Genomic DNA, 15,140 nt, shown 5'->3' with positions numbered 1-15,140 from the left:
CCATGCTTTCTCAACTGTTTGTCGTAAAGTGAAGATCTGATCCTGACAGCCTCTATTTAGCCTGAATCTAGCTTGTTCTTCACTAAGGTTTTCTTCCAGAATTCTTCTCAACCGTTTCTCAAGTTTACTTGCATAGATCTTGCCAGGAACACTCAGTAGGGAAATACCTCTGTAATTCTCCCATTCAGTTTTGTTTCCCTTTTTATTTATGGGTGCTATTAGAGCTCTACTCCAATCATTGGGAATTCGTCCCTCTGTCCAGGCTTTCTGAACTATGTAGTTTAGCCACTGTATGGCTTTTATACCACCATACTTCAGCATTTCTGGTCGAATATCATCTACTCCTGCGCCCTTTCCACATTTCAAGCCTTTGATGGCTTTTTCTACTTCAAGTATGGATATGTATGCCTGTTGAGTGTTTTTTACCACTGTGCTATCACTGATTTAGCAATTTCATTTAGCAATTTTTCGAAGTAATTACTCCATACTTCAATGATATCTTTTTCTCCCATTTTTCATGTCACTTTTATCATCTCTAACTCCTTTTACAGCAATCTATATATAATTTATATAATTTCTTATTAAAATTGTTTTGAACACTGCCTTGTATACAGCTAGTATAGTGTTTTACTGATTTCTTTGTAATTTTATAGTTTTATTTATATATTTAATAAATATATAATGTTATATATATATTTTAAATATATTTATATTTAAATAATTATAACAGCTTTGCTAATTTTGTTGATGGCTTTTTCTATATCAAGTATTGGTGAGTACTCTGATTGCATTCCTGCTGAGTGCTTTCTACCACCATGCTTTCACTGCTTGATTCATTTAGTAATCTTTCAAAGTAATTACCCCAGATGTCTAGAATATCTATATCTTCAGTTTTTGTGTGACCTCTATCATCTATGATTCCTTTTACAGTACTCTTTTTACTATTTTTAGGCTGCTTCTTTAACTCCCTGATTTCTGATATCTCTATTCTTACAGCAACTTCAGCACATGCGTCTTTGGCTGAATATTTCCTGTTTGCAGATTCTTTCATTTTTTTTTCTTGAATAACATTTGTGTGGAGTCTGCAGTATGCCTCTGAAAGCCGATCAGCTTTGATTTGTTCTAAAAAATTTTTGCACGCTTTTCTTTTCAATGTGATATTCAATTTATTTTCAAATTCAATTAGATATCTAAATTCAGTATTCAAAACTAAATGTGATCACTCCCAATTTCAAATCCTCTGTATTCTCTTGTCTTGTATCATCATGAGGATACCACTGTCAATAATAATAATGTAGTTAATTAGATATTTCTTATTTCTTTCATCTTCTCTCTATGTGAGTATGTGCTCATCTTTATGTTGGATTGTGGTGTAAGTAGTAACTAGTCCATGTCCTGAGCAGAAATTCAGCAAGTGCTTAACATTATCATTAACATTGTTCCTTTCTCCAAATTTTCCCCAAAAATTTCTGTATGTCTAATAATTGTTTTCTTCTCTACTGTTTAGATCTCTAACAAGGACCAACTTTTGTGTCAACTGCTTTTTCTCTAATGCCACGAGAAATTATTGCACTTTACAAATATTCTATGAAAAATTCCTGTACTTCTTCCTCACTAGAGCCTTCTTTGGAACCATAGGCACAAATAAGTCTCATTAACTACATTATTATACAGTTTGCCATCCTGATATTTGTCCACATCACTATACTTGATGTGGCATTCATATGCCTGACATTCAAGGAGATTATCCTGGTATTTGGTGTTGGATATGTCGCTATGCCTTCTTTTCCCTGATTGTTATTTCATGATTATGGCATTCTTGTATTTGTTGTTCAGAAAACTCTCACCTGTTTTTGTCTTTTTTTGTTTGGGTAGCACCTACCATGTTGATCAGGTACCTGTCAAAATCTTTTGCTAGTTTTGTTTTTTTCTGTGATGTTTCCTATGTTTATGGTGTCAATCTTGAGCTCTGTTGAATTTGAGTTAGGATTTGTTCCAGTAGCTGCCTTTTTTTTTCTGTTCACTCTGGTTCTCTAACAAAAATGTTAATGGGTCACACCCCAGCTAGCACGAAATTCTTCATATTGTACCATCATGTTATTTGGTTTAAATTTGGTTTTTGATGTCACTGTACTCCAGGAAATAGATGAAACTAGAGACTTAGGAGCAGTGGTAGACAGAGTTAAAGTTTAGAGGACATATTGCTAAGGTAGCCCATAAGATTACTTGGCTATTGAAGAACACATTAACAAGTAGAGATAAGGAAGTTATTCCTCTTTATAAGGCCCTGATATGCCCACATCTGGATTACTGTGCTCAAGTCTGATCCCCTGGGTTTCTTGGGGATGAGGAAGTGGTGTAGAAAATTCAAATGCGAGTGACCATGATGGTGAGTGGCCTGTGGAAATGTCCCTATGAGGACAGATTGAAGGTGTTTGGATTGCAGAAGTTGGTTGATAGGAGAAAAAGAAGGTAAATGATAGAAGCAATTAAGTTGCTTAAAGGGTTTTATAGGACAGATGCAGGGAAAATGTTTCAGCACTTGGTTAGAGGGACCAGAACAAGAGGTAATTCTTGGAAGTTGAATAAAGGTGTGGTTAGTAGGGGTGTGATGACTAGATTGTTTGCTTGGAGAGTTGTGAATGAGTGGAATGTGTTGCCAGAGTCAGTTGTGATCACTTTGTCTGTTAATGGATTCAAGGAGAGGTATGATAGATTGGGTCTCCCATGATGAATCTTCAGATTCCATGCAAGTGGCCATATAATAATAATAATAAACCAGTGCTTCTCAGTCTTTTTTTTTTTTAATTATTACTCTTCCCCAAAAAAAGGGCTTTTCAATTTTTTTTATTTAATTGTCCCCCTTTCCATGATATTTTAAACAAGAAAATGCTTTATATTTACTCTTTATTTAACAAGATCCGTGAGTTCTGATTTTTCTTAGCTGAAATTTCAGTGTTCGGTATAATGTAAGTTTAATTCTATCTCCTCCTGAACATGTATCGATTCTGTTACTTTCCTTTGTTAATATTTCATTTACTGAGCTAAAACCACTTTTCAACCATAATATGACATTGGAAAATAAAGTGTACTTTGGCCATTTCAGACTACATTTATTGGATAAGGAAGTTGATTTTAATCCCTACAACTCAGCCATTTCACTTTGTGTGTATGTGTGGGATTTTTTTCGCTAGCAGACCTGGCATCACATCCAGTCGGATCTAATATCCATGGCTTCACTTCTAAAGTAAATAAATATAAAATAATTTTTCATTTCACCATTTAAAAATACAAATCACCTGAATCATACTTAAGATCATTCTTGATATGAGAGTTTCATTGATTTTGGCTAACCCTTGCATATCGTTGATTTGTTTCTCATCAGATTGCTTTCAAATATTTCCAGTGAAGTTGCAGTGAAGGTTTTTAATATATGTCTGCAGTATATGACCATAATTGATTTCCCTTTAAGTTGAAGTGATACTTCATTGAGTTTTTGAAAAATCCAAGCATATAGTATATATTGTTTTTCTATTTGCTGATCTCCTGTTCTAAATACGTGTCTCCTTTGCTTTCTAAAAAACCAATTACCATATTTACTCAAATATAACTCTCACTTTTTTCTCAAAAATTAAAGTTAAAGAATTGCGGTGCGAAATATATGCGGGGATTTTTGGAAACTACAGTTTTTCAGGCAAAAACTAAATTGACATTTATCCCCAGTATTCATTATAATTTATAATTGCTCATATTATTTATGAAATGTGAATGCATTTAAATTTTAATTATGAAAGTTATTTATGCATTTGGCCACTCACCTTCATCGTGCGATATATTTGAATCTTTAGTGACAATGCTTCTGTAATTAACTTAAAACACACACAGTTTCATTCTTGCTTGTCCCTTTATCATTTCAGAATCATAAGATCTTTGAGTTTAAAACTAGCACTGTAATTTGAACATTCGATATTTCAGTCAAAAATTGCCAGTAATTTACAAGACTTGAGATACATAATGAACAATCCTTCACAAATGATTAATGAGAAGTGAAAGCAGAGTGCGAAACGGACAGCAGTGGTAGGCCGGTAGAGATAGAACAGCTATGAAGACGTGTTTTGTTTGAGTCAATGCAGCATAGTTTGTGTGTGTGGGGGGGGGTGGACATGATTCATTAGTTAGTTGTTCCATTTGTTGACAAATATTACACAGACTGCAAATGTCTCTGTACCTTACTCAATGATACAATAAAAACTACTTGTTTTTTTTTACATCTGCGGTATAGTGGTTGTTGGGGAGAGCATATTGTTTACCTAGGCTAGTGAGTTACTATCGTCTTGATGAACATGTTTAAACATTTTTTCATGTGTGAGATATATGCGAAACTTTAATTTCTTTTTTCCTAAAGTAAAATTAGGGATGCAAGTTATAAGCAAGGGCGAGTTTATCTTCGAGTAAATACAGTATCCTATCAAAAAAGATATATAAATCTTGTTAGACAGTACAAAGCCATCTGACTTTATGTATGTAAAAGAAGCCTCACATAAAAGAAGCCTCATTTTGTGTTAATAATGAAAATTCTTCATTATTAACACAAAAATTTCTGAAAACACAACTGTATCTGCTTTGTGACTTTATTTTATCGATGTCTTTAATAACTATACTGAGAGATTGATAAAAAATTCAACTAATTTTTTGCAACAGATGATGTTGGTGCACAATTCAGTTTAGCAAGAACTTCAGGACATACTTCATTTAGTTGGCTATAAAACCTTTATTTCGTGTAATAAAGTGGTGTACACCATCAGTGTACACCACTAATGGCACAGGATAACAAATTTTCCAGTGGTACTTCTTTTTTTATCAAACCAAGTTTTTACAGAAATGGATGTTCCTGTATAGTCAGTTTCTAAAGATTAATTTTTATGGCTATTTTTGCCTATTTTTGTTTAGGAGTACTCCTTTTTATAATGTTATTGGCTTTTTACTCAATTTTTAGGACATTACTGATGTTTTAAAGACAGATACACAAAGAATATATGGGAAGAATAATTTTGGATATACCTTTGTAGGATGTTCCTTGTTGACTTCTTATTCAGCGGCATCTGGCGTATGGTAATATACATTTGTATTAATGCTGAAGTGTGACTGAAAGGAAAGGGGGGTGGGATTGGAAATGTGGTGATAAGAGAAATATGGGAGAATTGTAGATGAGGCAAGAAGTATGCGAATTTTAAAACCAGGATTTTAAGGGTCGGCTGAGAATTCTCTGAGACGGTGAAAAATAGAAATTTTTTTGGGGAAAGGAGAAGGATAGAATATGATGTAACAAGAATAGGGGTGGGAGTAATGGGGTGTGAGCCATTTTGGCAGTGTATTGTCTTCAGAACTTGTGGGAAAAGTGAAGGCTATCATGTCAGCTGGTGTTTTTGTCTTGGGTATATTTGTGTCATTTTCTATTAGTCGGAGTCATGACCTAATTTTTATGTTTTGGAGTTTCCAACTCTCAGAGATTATATAGGGGCAGTGAACATTTATTGAGTTTTTGTCACATTTTATGGCTATTGTTACCGATATTCTAAGCATTGTTTCATTTTTCTGTATGTCTATTATTATGGCTTTGTTGATTTGTGAGGTATGCTTCTGTTCAAGAGCATGGACTGCTATTTCTATTTTTCCTGTATTTTGCAATAAATAAAGAATAAACAGTAATTTTGCACATACAGAGATATGTCCAAAATTATTCTTCCCATATACAGGCAGCCCTTGATTTACGCCTCACTTCCGTTCCTGAAAAAATGGGCATAAAACGAACCCAATTTTAATGGTAGGTACAAAGTTATGTTCCGCACAGTCAAAAAATATGCACATGAAGTATGATTAACATTATTATATTTAAAGCTTTGATAATACATACATATATATTTGTTAAAGTAAAATTATTAATAACAAAAACAAAACAAAATTATATACAAAAAATATGAAACTTCGAAAAGATATTACATATTTCTATGTTGAAGTTCCTGGTTTCGGATCACCTGCATTTTTTTAAAAAAGTATTCAGTATTAACTGCCTAGATTTTCTTTTTCTTTCTTTAAGGAATTCAGTGTAAGGTCGAATAGATGCAATTACACTCCTTTTTACGTTCGCACGCACTCCATTCCCAATTGCAGTCCATTTCGCAGAGTTCATCAGTCAATGTGTCTATGCTTGCAAGGATATGCTGTAAATCGGCTGTTTTTATATCTCTCAGAGGACCTTCTTCATTTTCTTTCTCCTCCTTTGGATCTTGACTTAATTGTTCGGCTAATCCTTTTAAGTCTTCATTGGAAAGCGGTTTATTATATCTCTGAGACTTCTGTCACATCTTCAGCTGTATATCGTCCAATCCCACCTCTCTTTACCTGCAAGCTTGGTAAAGTCTTCAATAACATTCTCCTCTTTCTCTAATTCCTCGAAGTCATGCATAAATGCTGGAAGAAGTTTTTGCCATGCTCCTTTTAAACACTTTGCTGACACTTCGTTCCAAGCTGCCTTGATGTTGTTAATGCCCTTCAAAATATCGAATGACCGTCAATAGTCTTTAATAGTTTTTCCAGAAGTGTCCAAGACTCTTACCATTTCCATAAATGTTATATGGAGGTAATAGGCTTTGAAGATTGATATAATCCCCTGATCAATTGGTTGTAAAAGCAATGTTATGTTGAGAAAGCAAAAATTGTTTTTGCTTTCTCAGTTCTAACAGCCTACGTTAGAGGAATGTTTTTCAGATTGAAGTCATTCACCCATAATGATAATAATTTTTCCATTTTTTCATGAAGTTTACCCCTGCTATAACTTATATGCTTTGCATTTAGTACTGCCATAAATTGTTGCGCAGACTGTTTTATTCTATATGCATTTTTCATAATTGTAGTAACTTCTACAGACATTAGCATGTGTCTACCCATCTTCCATTCTCTGAATCCTCCATCTTCTTTTCAAGTGTAATTGTTTTCTGCACCTTCTTAACACCAAGTTCTGCTAACTTTTCTGCACTTCTTTTATCAAGCATGTGTAATTACATACTTTATCAATTTAAATACATATGTATATAAAAAAAATTAAACAGAATAATTAGGTAGATTCAACAGTAAAACTAGGTTTGATACATATACGTTGTAGTAGCTCGATAAACACTCAAACACTAGAGTGCCTGCTAGTGTCGTTTCTCAGTCAGACCAAACTACAGTAAGAAAGCACGTGCAGGCATCCGGCATTATTACGCCGATTCGACAGGGAACCTGTTGAATCGGCATAAACCGAGGGCTGCCTGTATTCTTCATGTATCTGTCTTTAAAACATTAGTAATGCCCTAAAAATTGACATTATAAAAAGGGATTACTCCTAAACAAAAATAGGCAAAAATAGCCATAAAAAGTAATATTTATTTAGAGGAGCCCTAACACACATGTTCACTGAAATGACAACATTATGGTTGTTGAAACATTGCTAGCTATAATTATTACAGATTGGAAGCATCATACATTTCTATGCAAAATTAGAAATATGATATTGCTTGTTATTTATGAGTGAAAGAAGCAAGGGTCTCTTAGTTAAATGATATTATAATGCAAGACAGTCTTTGATAAGAATATGTTCAATTATTTTTCTTTCTACACTGCTAGAAGGCACAGTCTAACCACAGACTATGTGGTTTGAAAGATAAAGACTCCATGCTTTATTTACATTTGTTATTTCCCTATTCCCTCAAGAAATTCAAGTTTGTGCACAAGTAGCCCACACTGCTGATTGCATTCTCTTAAACATTTTGCACTAGATTAGGTACAAATGTCTAATATTCAGTTCCCATTTTGACATTTTGTCAGATCACTTTTCTTGAAATTGACTCTTATTTAAGAAGTTTCTTTGTGTTTAGTGTTGAAAATATGTAGCTGATTCCTCCTTTTCCTGATCTGTAGAGCCTGATTAAATCATTTTATTTCTTAAGATCTCACTTAATTTGATCTTTTTAGTCTGATTAACATCAGTTAAGTTACAGTATTTCTCTGATTCCACTCAGCTGAAAAGCTTTACTTTTCAGTTAAGCCTACTTATGCCTCTCTGTTCAGTTCTGTTGAGGTTGTTTCAGTAGCTCACCTTTCACTACTCACCTTGGTTCCCTGTTGAAAACATAACTTGGCATGATACACTTGACTCATTACTACAAACATCACTGTAACAAACTAGTGAAAATGCCTGATGAGTGCTCCATAGGTAGAATGCCAGGCTAATAGAAAGAAATTTGCTATAGCAAACTATCCACTATAAGAAACTGTTCCTGTGGTTCTTTAATGAGAGTACTTCAACTTTATTTAGATTTGAAAACTTTTCTCCTACTTTTTTTAATTGCAAAATCTTTGATCAGATCCTCAAAATTAATCTTATGTAACACATCTGCTTCTATACTTAGTAGAGATAAGGCATTCAACCTGCCTTGTTGCATAGTTGTTCTGATGGGTTTTTAATATACTTCAACTGAGAAAATGAACGCTCAGCTGAGCAATTTGTGACCATTAATGTTAAAAATATACGAAAGGCAATGTCTATATTTGGAAAGGCACACTCAATATTGTCTTCTACAATTATTTTATAAAGTTCAGCATCACTGAATCTTGTTTTTACATTTTTTGTTGCACTGAACTTATGGTGCACTTATGAGTGAAACTGCTCAGCTGAGAAATTAGTGTTCAAGTCCTCTGGGTAAGCATCAATCAGCTTTTTTCAGCTACTTAGGCACAATTTTTACTGAAGATGGTAAACTAAATATAGAAATAGACAACAGAATCAGCAAAGCTGGTATCGTGGGAAGTCAATTGAATAAATTCATATGGAATAAGAAAGAAATTAGTCGGAACACTAAATTAGCTGTATACAAGACTGTGTTCAAACAAATTTTAACTTATGGATCTGAGAGCTGGGTCAGAAGTAAAACACTTGACCAAAGACTAGAGACCGCAGATATGAGAGTCCTGAGAAAGATTAGAGGCGTGAACAGATGGCATCAATGACAATATCATATTAAAAATGAGGATATTAGGAAAGAACTTGACATTGTCAGCATCCAGGAATGCGTTAGCAGAGCTAATCTCAGATGGTATGGTCACTTAAATAGAATGGGAGAGGAAAGATTAGCAAAACAAGTGTTCTCTGCCAGGTTGGCAGGAAAACGACCCAGAGGAAGACCAAGATATAGGTGGATTGATACGGTACAAAGTGCCTTAGACGATAGAAATATAAGATCTGATAATGTTGGAGTCTTGACAAGTAACAGACTGATTTGGAGGAAAATTGTAGATAGGAAGTTAGTAATGATGTAATTTTTTCATGTAGTACTGTCATATCCTGTACACCCCTTGAGGGTACATGGCAGGAATTTGATGATGATGATGATGATGAGAATACCTTTCAATTTCAGTAGATGATGAAGTCACTGAAGTAGCATTATGTGGCACATCACTTAGAAAAGAAAATCTCTCTGATATTTCTTTGTATATCTCTCTTCTTCTTCTCATCTCAGTTTCAAGTTTGTCAACAATTGTGTAAAAGGTAGTGATACGAAATTTATCTCTGGCATTCAGATATACTTCTGGAGCATCTCCGTCATTGGGTATCTTCTTTCTGATAGGTTTGCACGTTTGAGCTGCCTTGTAATCAACATCTGGTAGCACTTCCTTTGTAGCTGCTTCATATCTTTCAAATTCATTTCGCAAAGTGCACAATTGGTCAGCTAATGATCCATACAGATCTGCACATGTTTTTAAGTTGACATCCTCATTCTGTAGAACTTGGCTTACTCTATGAAAATTTTGCAAAATCTCATCCCAAAAATTCAACATAAAAACGAATTCTAGCTCTTGCATCTTATTTGCAATATTATCTACTTCTTTTCTAGTATCTCCCTTTTGTGACTCTTCGGCTATATAGTCTAACGCTTCTAAAATTTGAAGGAAAGATTTCAAAATTGCTGCTGTTGCCATAGCATGTGCCTCCCATCTGGTATCAGAGAGGGATTTTAAGACATTTTCATTTCCAATACAACCTTTAAGAATTGTCCACCGGCTGGTTGAGGCTGAAAAAAAGATATAGAGCAACCGCACTGTAGAGAAGAAATTAACTGCCTCTTGACAGCAGTCAACAGCACTTCGGCCTACTGAATTTAGTGAATGAGCTGCACAGGGCACATATATAGCAAATTTTTTGTTTCTAAAATTTTTTGCTGCATTCCCTTATAACTCCCAGACATGTTAGCAACATTGTCATAAGACTGACCCCTACATTTTGAAAAGTTTAGCTGACAAACTTTACGTAAGTACTGCAACACCTGATTTGCCATTTCCTCACCGGTATGGCTTTTCATTTCCAGAAAGGTTAAAAAGCATTCAATAGGCTGTCCATCTTTTAAGTACCTAAGTACAACACTTAACTGGTCGATATATGACGGATCTGGTGTTGAATCAACTGACAAACTAAAATAACCAGAAGATTTTACTTCATCAACAATAAGCACATGGACCTTTTGAGCCATCAGTTAAATGAGTTCCTCACAGGTGGCTTTGGACAGATAAGAAGGATTTCCTTTGCTACAATTTCCATATTTCGCAATGTGACCTGCTAAAAATAGATCAAACTGACTTATGAGCTCAAGCAGCCCTAAAAAGTTCCCATTTTGCAATGATCCAAATCTTTCTTCTGTTCCTCGAAAAGCCAAGCCACGTTCAGCTAATGTACGAATAACAGCTATGACATGCCTCAGGACATGTCCCCAGTAATCACACTCTTCCTGAATTTGTTTTTCCAACTGTTGTCCCAACCCTACACCTTGTCTGCAAGTTAAGTATGTTAGCATACACTCAGTGAGTAGTGCTTTTTACATGTTGATCAATTACAATAGTATTTCACCAGGCACTGGACCCTTCTCTTGTAACAAAATGTGAGAAATTTTTAGGAGCAAATAGTTTACAAACAAAACAATAAACTGATCCCGTTGATGGTGAATACAATAACCACTCTCTCTTGTATTCCTCATCATTGGCTTTTGTCCCAACAAAAAGTTTCTGCGAACAGTATCTTACTAGTTTGCCACTACTCAAATGTCAGTAAGACTTGTCAAATGGCCCATTGTGGTGTTGACAATCACTGAGTCCACAAGCAGTCGAATAAGCCATGTCATCAGCAGAGAAATCAAGCCACAACCCTGGATCTTTTGCAGACTGAATCATTTCACCACTATCACTATGGCCCAGTAAACTTTTATTTTCAGCAATTATTTCAACCTCAGAATGTTTTGTAAAGCAACTTGTATCAACATTTACAGTAGAGATATCAAGAGAATTTACAGACAAAGTGAGGTCAGTAGTGAGACATGTGCTAGATGAACCTGCTTGTGACCTTGATGATTCCAACATCATATTTTGATTTTGAAGTGATCAAAGTAGTATTTGTGTCCACTTCTGATGACGGAGATTGGCTCTGATCAGGAATTGGTATATAATGTTATGGAACTTGCGTGTAGAAATCGGTCAGCTTTGCAGTCTTGGAATCTAATTCCAAAGTCTCCTCGTTTCTTTTTTGATAGTTTTCGCTTTTGTGCACCACTTAATTGAACACGTTTCATCTTGATTCTTGGGATCTGTTAAATACAGAAATAAAAAGATTATTTTGTTGAATATTAGGTGGCAATCAACACAGTTACACATATCACAGGCAAAATCATACGAACAATTTAATTTTCGGCTTACAGCTGAATCTTGTGCTTTCGTGCTTTAATTAACTCTTATTTTACCGGAGTCACACCTCTGCGACAGCTAGGCCTTTTACCGGAGGCGCATTTCTGAGACAGCCACATGATTTGTTTTATATTTGCTTCTGGAGCCTTTTATAAGACATAATTTATTAAAACAAGACCTAAAACAGACAGGAAAATAAAAAATAAAATGGTTACGTTAATTATAAAAAATTACCTCATTTGACACAATGGCAGTGCCAGAAAGCATCGTGAGCGATAATACGGTGTAAACGAACCGTCATGCACGTGGTGAGAGTTTTATTAGGCCTTCTACACGTCATTATTTATTGAAACAAAGTAGGTAACAGTAAGAAAAGATAAAAACAATGAAAAACTAATTAAAAGTTAATTTAAATTAAATTCATCATCTAACTAAAGCAGAAATTCTGTGGTGTCCCCCTTTCCATGATGCCCTAAGCACGTGCTTATTTTGCTTAATGGTTAATCCAGCCCAGACTGTGCCCCATCCCTAGATAATCTAGAATTCCAGTTTGGAATAATTTTCTGATTTATAGTCCCAATTTTAATTTGGCTGGATCCTGGTTAATGCACTTTAATAACGAAAATGCTGGTAGCTAGTGGCCATATAAAAGAAAAAGGTACACACTACCTTCCAAAAAGAACATAAGTGGCAAATAATAATAATGAGAAATTGGACCTTCCCAATCATTCTTTGGAAACTCCATAGACTATGGCTCTCAACTTTACACACCGAAGTTATTGTATGTCAAGAAAATTGAAAGTAGTCAGGAGAGGATGCACTAAGAGTGTGTGTGTGTGTGGGAGGGATTGTATTACAATAGTTATGTAGTGGAGAATTAATTGAAAAGTTTATAAGTGATATCAGGCATTTTTGTTTGGCTGAACTGGAGAGCATAATAGGTAGCGAAGAGAGAACTATATGATGTTCATATTTTACTGTTAGGATAGAAAAATGGATATTGGCCTTCAACAGTGGATTAAAGATGTAGTGAATTTATGTAACTTTAACTAAGAATTAGATAGTGAATTAAAATTTATATGTAATCATTGTCTAATCTAGCCATTTTGAACATGCTTGTAGTGTTCTGTGTATGTATTAAAAAACACACACTTTTTTAAGTATCAATATGACATATCAGTATTGCCATAGTGGCAATTACTGAATATGTGGTTTACCTACTGTTTTTTTTTTCCATCATTTAGTCACTTTTTGGACTATGACTGTAGAATTGGTTTTCTTCTTGTCACTCTTTCCCATCATCAATAAATCTGAACTTCAGAAACAAATGTGCATTTGGTATAAATGTGAATTTGAGCAGTGCATGAATTTCACGACATTGCCACCATAGAATTTTAGTCACTTTTTGGACTATGACTGTAGAATTGGTTTTCTTCTTGTCACTCTTTCCCGTCATCAATAAATCTGAACCTTCAGAAACAAATGTGCATTGCATATAAATATGAATTTGAGCAATGCATGAATTTCACAACATTGCCACCATAGAATTGATATAGGTTTTTGGGTGGAAGAGCAATATTAGTAAACCATGCTAACCTTTCGACACGTTTGTTCTTTGAGAGGTACTTGTGCCATAAGGTTTCTTCAATTCACATGAAATCACAAGGAAATAAATAAGTAATATTTATAAGCCATATAGTTCAGCCTAAATATTACAGGCCAATATTACAACAATGTTAGTAATTACAAGGTAGAACATGAATCAATTCATTGTTCATGTTCAGTAATTGATTTTCCACCATAAAGTAGCAAGAGGTTGTCTGGGGCATTTTCAGGATCTGAAAATGCCCCAGTTCGAGAATCGAACTTAGGCCTATTCCAATCGAAGGGCGCAATGTATGGTCGTTCTTCCAATTGTGCTACGGAGGCGCAATTTTTAGTTACAGTTTGAATTATTGTCATAACAGTTTGAGTGCCATGTGCCACCACAGTTTTTATTTGTGTTGTGATGATGCTGGTTAGAAAACTAGTTGGTTATACATAATTATTAATTAACTTAAGGAATTCACAACATACAATAGAATATAAATTAAATTAAACTTTAATATATATTTCCAATATTTCGGCAATGTCACGTTGCCATTTTCAAAGGAACTTACAATAAAGACACATGCATGCAGTCACTACATACAGTAAATGAGAACGAAGCAGGAAGCTATCGTTTCTCCTAAAAGTCCTGATGGTAACCCCCTAGCGGTCTGTGTAGGTATTCTTGGCCATTGGGCTGAAGGTCTCCTGATGTATGTCTCCCAAATTTGGGGCAATCTCATGCAACCATTGTTGAGATTTGGCATGTTTCTTATGGCTGAGGCTGATTCCATGAACAGTCTTTCAAATTTGAATTTGCTACGGTGTATTATTGTGGCTTTCTTCCACCATATTCTGTGGCATGTATCCAGAGCATGGTCTGCAAGACCAGAGTGGCTATACTGGTGAAAACGGATGTAGTCCTTGTGTTCTGAAATTCTGATATTCGCTGTCCTGCCTGTTTGGCCAAAGTAGGACAGCTTACGGCTGCAAGGGACCTGTTATACATCAGGTAGGTATAGGGGAAGTGGTTGGTCTTTGGTGGAGCGGATAAGAGATGCCAATTTTCTATATGGTCTGTAACAAGAGGCCAAGTCATGTTTTTTTTTAAGATTTTGGTAATTTTTTTCCGAGGTGCCTCGGATGTAGGAAATGGTGATGGATTTAAAGTAATCCTTGTTGTGAAGTGGGGAGAGAGGGTTGTGGTTTACTGGTTTCAATATTTTTTGGATTTTTTTGGGGGGAGGTAGCCATTGGCTGAGAAAGTGTTGAGGATGTGATTTAGTTCAGTGGTTAGGGCATTGTCATTTGAACAGATTAGTTTAGCCCTGTTGTATAGTGTCTTAATAACTCCATATTGTTGTGTGTTGGGGGGAGATTGTTGGTGAATGTATCTGCCTGTATGTGTGTGTTTTCTATAAACAGGGAAAACCAAGGTTCCATCAGGCTGGCAGGTGATTAGTGTGTCTAGGAAAGGGAGGCTGTTGTTTTCCTCTTTCTCCAGGGTGAACTTGATTCTGGGGTGTTGGTTGTTTAAGTGTGTTAAGAAGGAGAGGAGTGTGTCAGAGCCATGTGGCCAAATAACGAACACATCATCAATGTAGCGAAGCCATATGGTTGGTTTTTGTGGGGCAGAGTTTAAGGCTTTCTCTTCAAAAGTCTCCATAAAGAAGTTGGTCAAGGGTGGGGAGAGTGGCGAATCCATGGCTGTCCCCTCTATTTGTTTGTAGAATTTTCCCTAACAAACGAAATAGCCTGAGTTCATTGTGAACTGAAATAGGGCTGAG

At 35.3% G+C, this 15,140-nt stretch overlaps 1 protein-coding gene across 1 annotated transcript in view; it reads left to right on the top strand.

Moving 5' to 3' along the window:
• LOC150102493 (uncharacterized) overlaps positions 1-15,140 on the top strand; it is a 192,971-nt gene that overhangs the window by 52,327 nt on the left and 125,504 nt on the right. The window lies entirely within an intron of this gene.

The sequence above is a fragment of the Typopeltis vanoorti genome, chromosome 10, assembly GCF_054136105.1.
Source record: "Typopeltis vanoorti isolate ZY-2024b chromosome 10, IOZ_Tvanoo_1.0, whole genome shotgun sequence".
Classification (NCBI taxonomy): Eukaryota; Metazoa; Arthropoda; class Arachnida; order Uropygi; family Thelyphonidae; genus Typopeltis; species Typopeltis vanoorti.
Note: the sequence above shows the minus strand (reverse complement) of the source record. Positions and strands in the feature narration are given on the sequence as shown.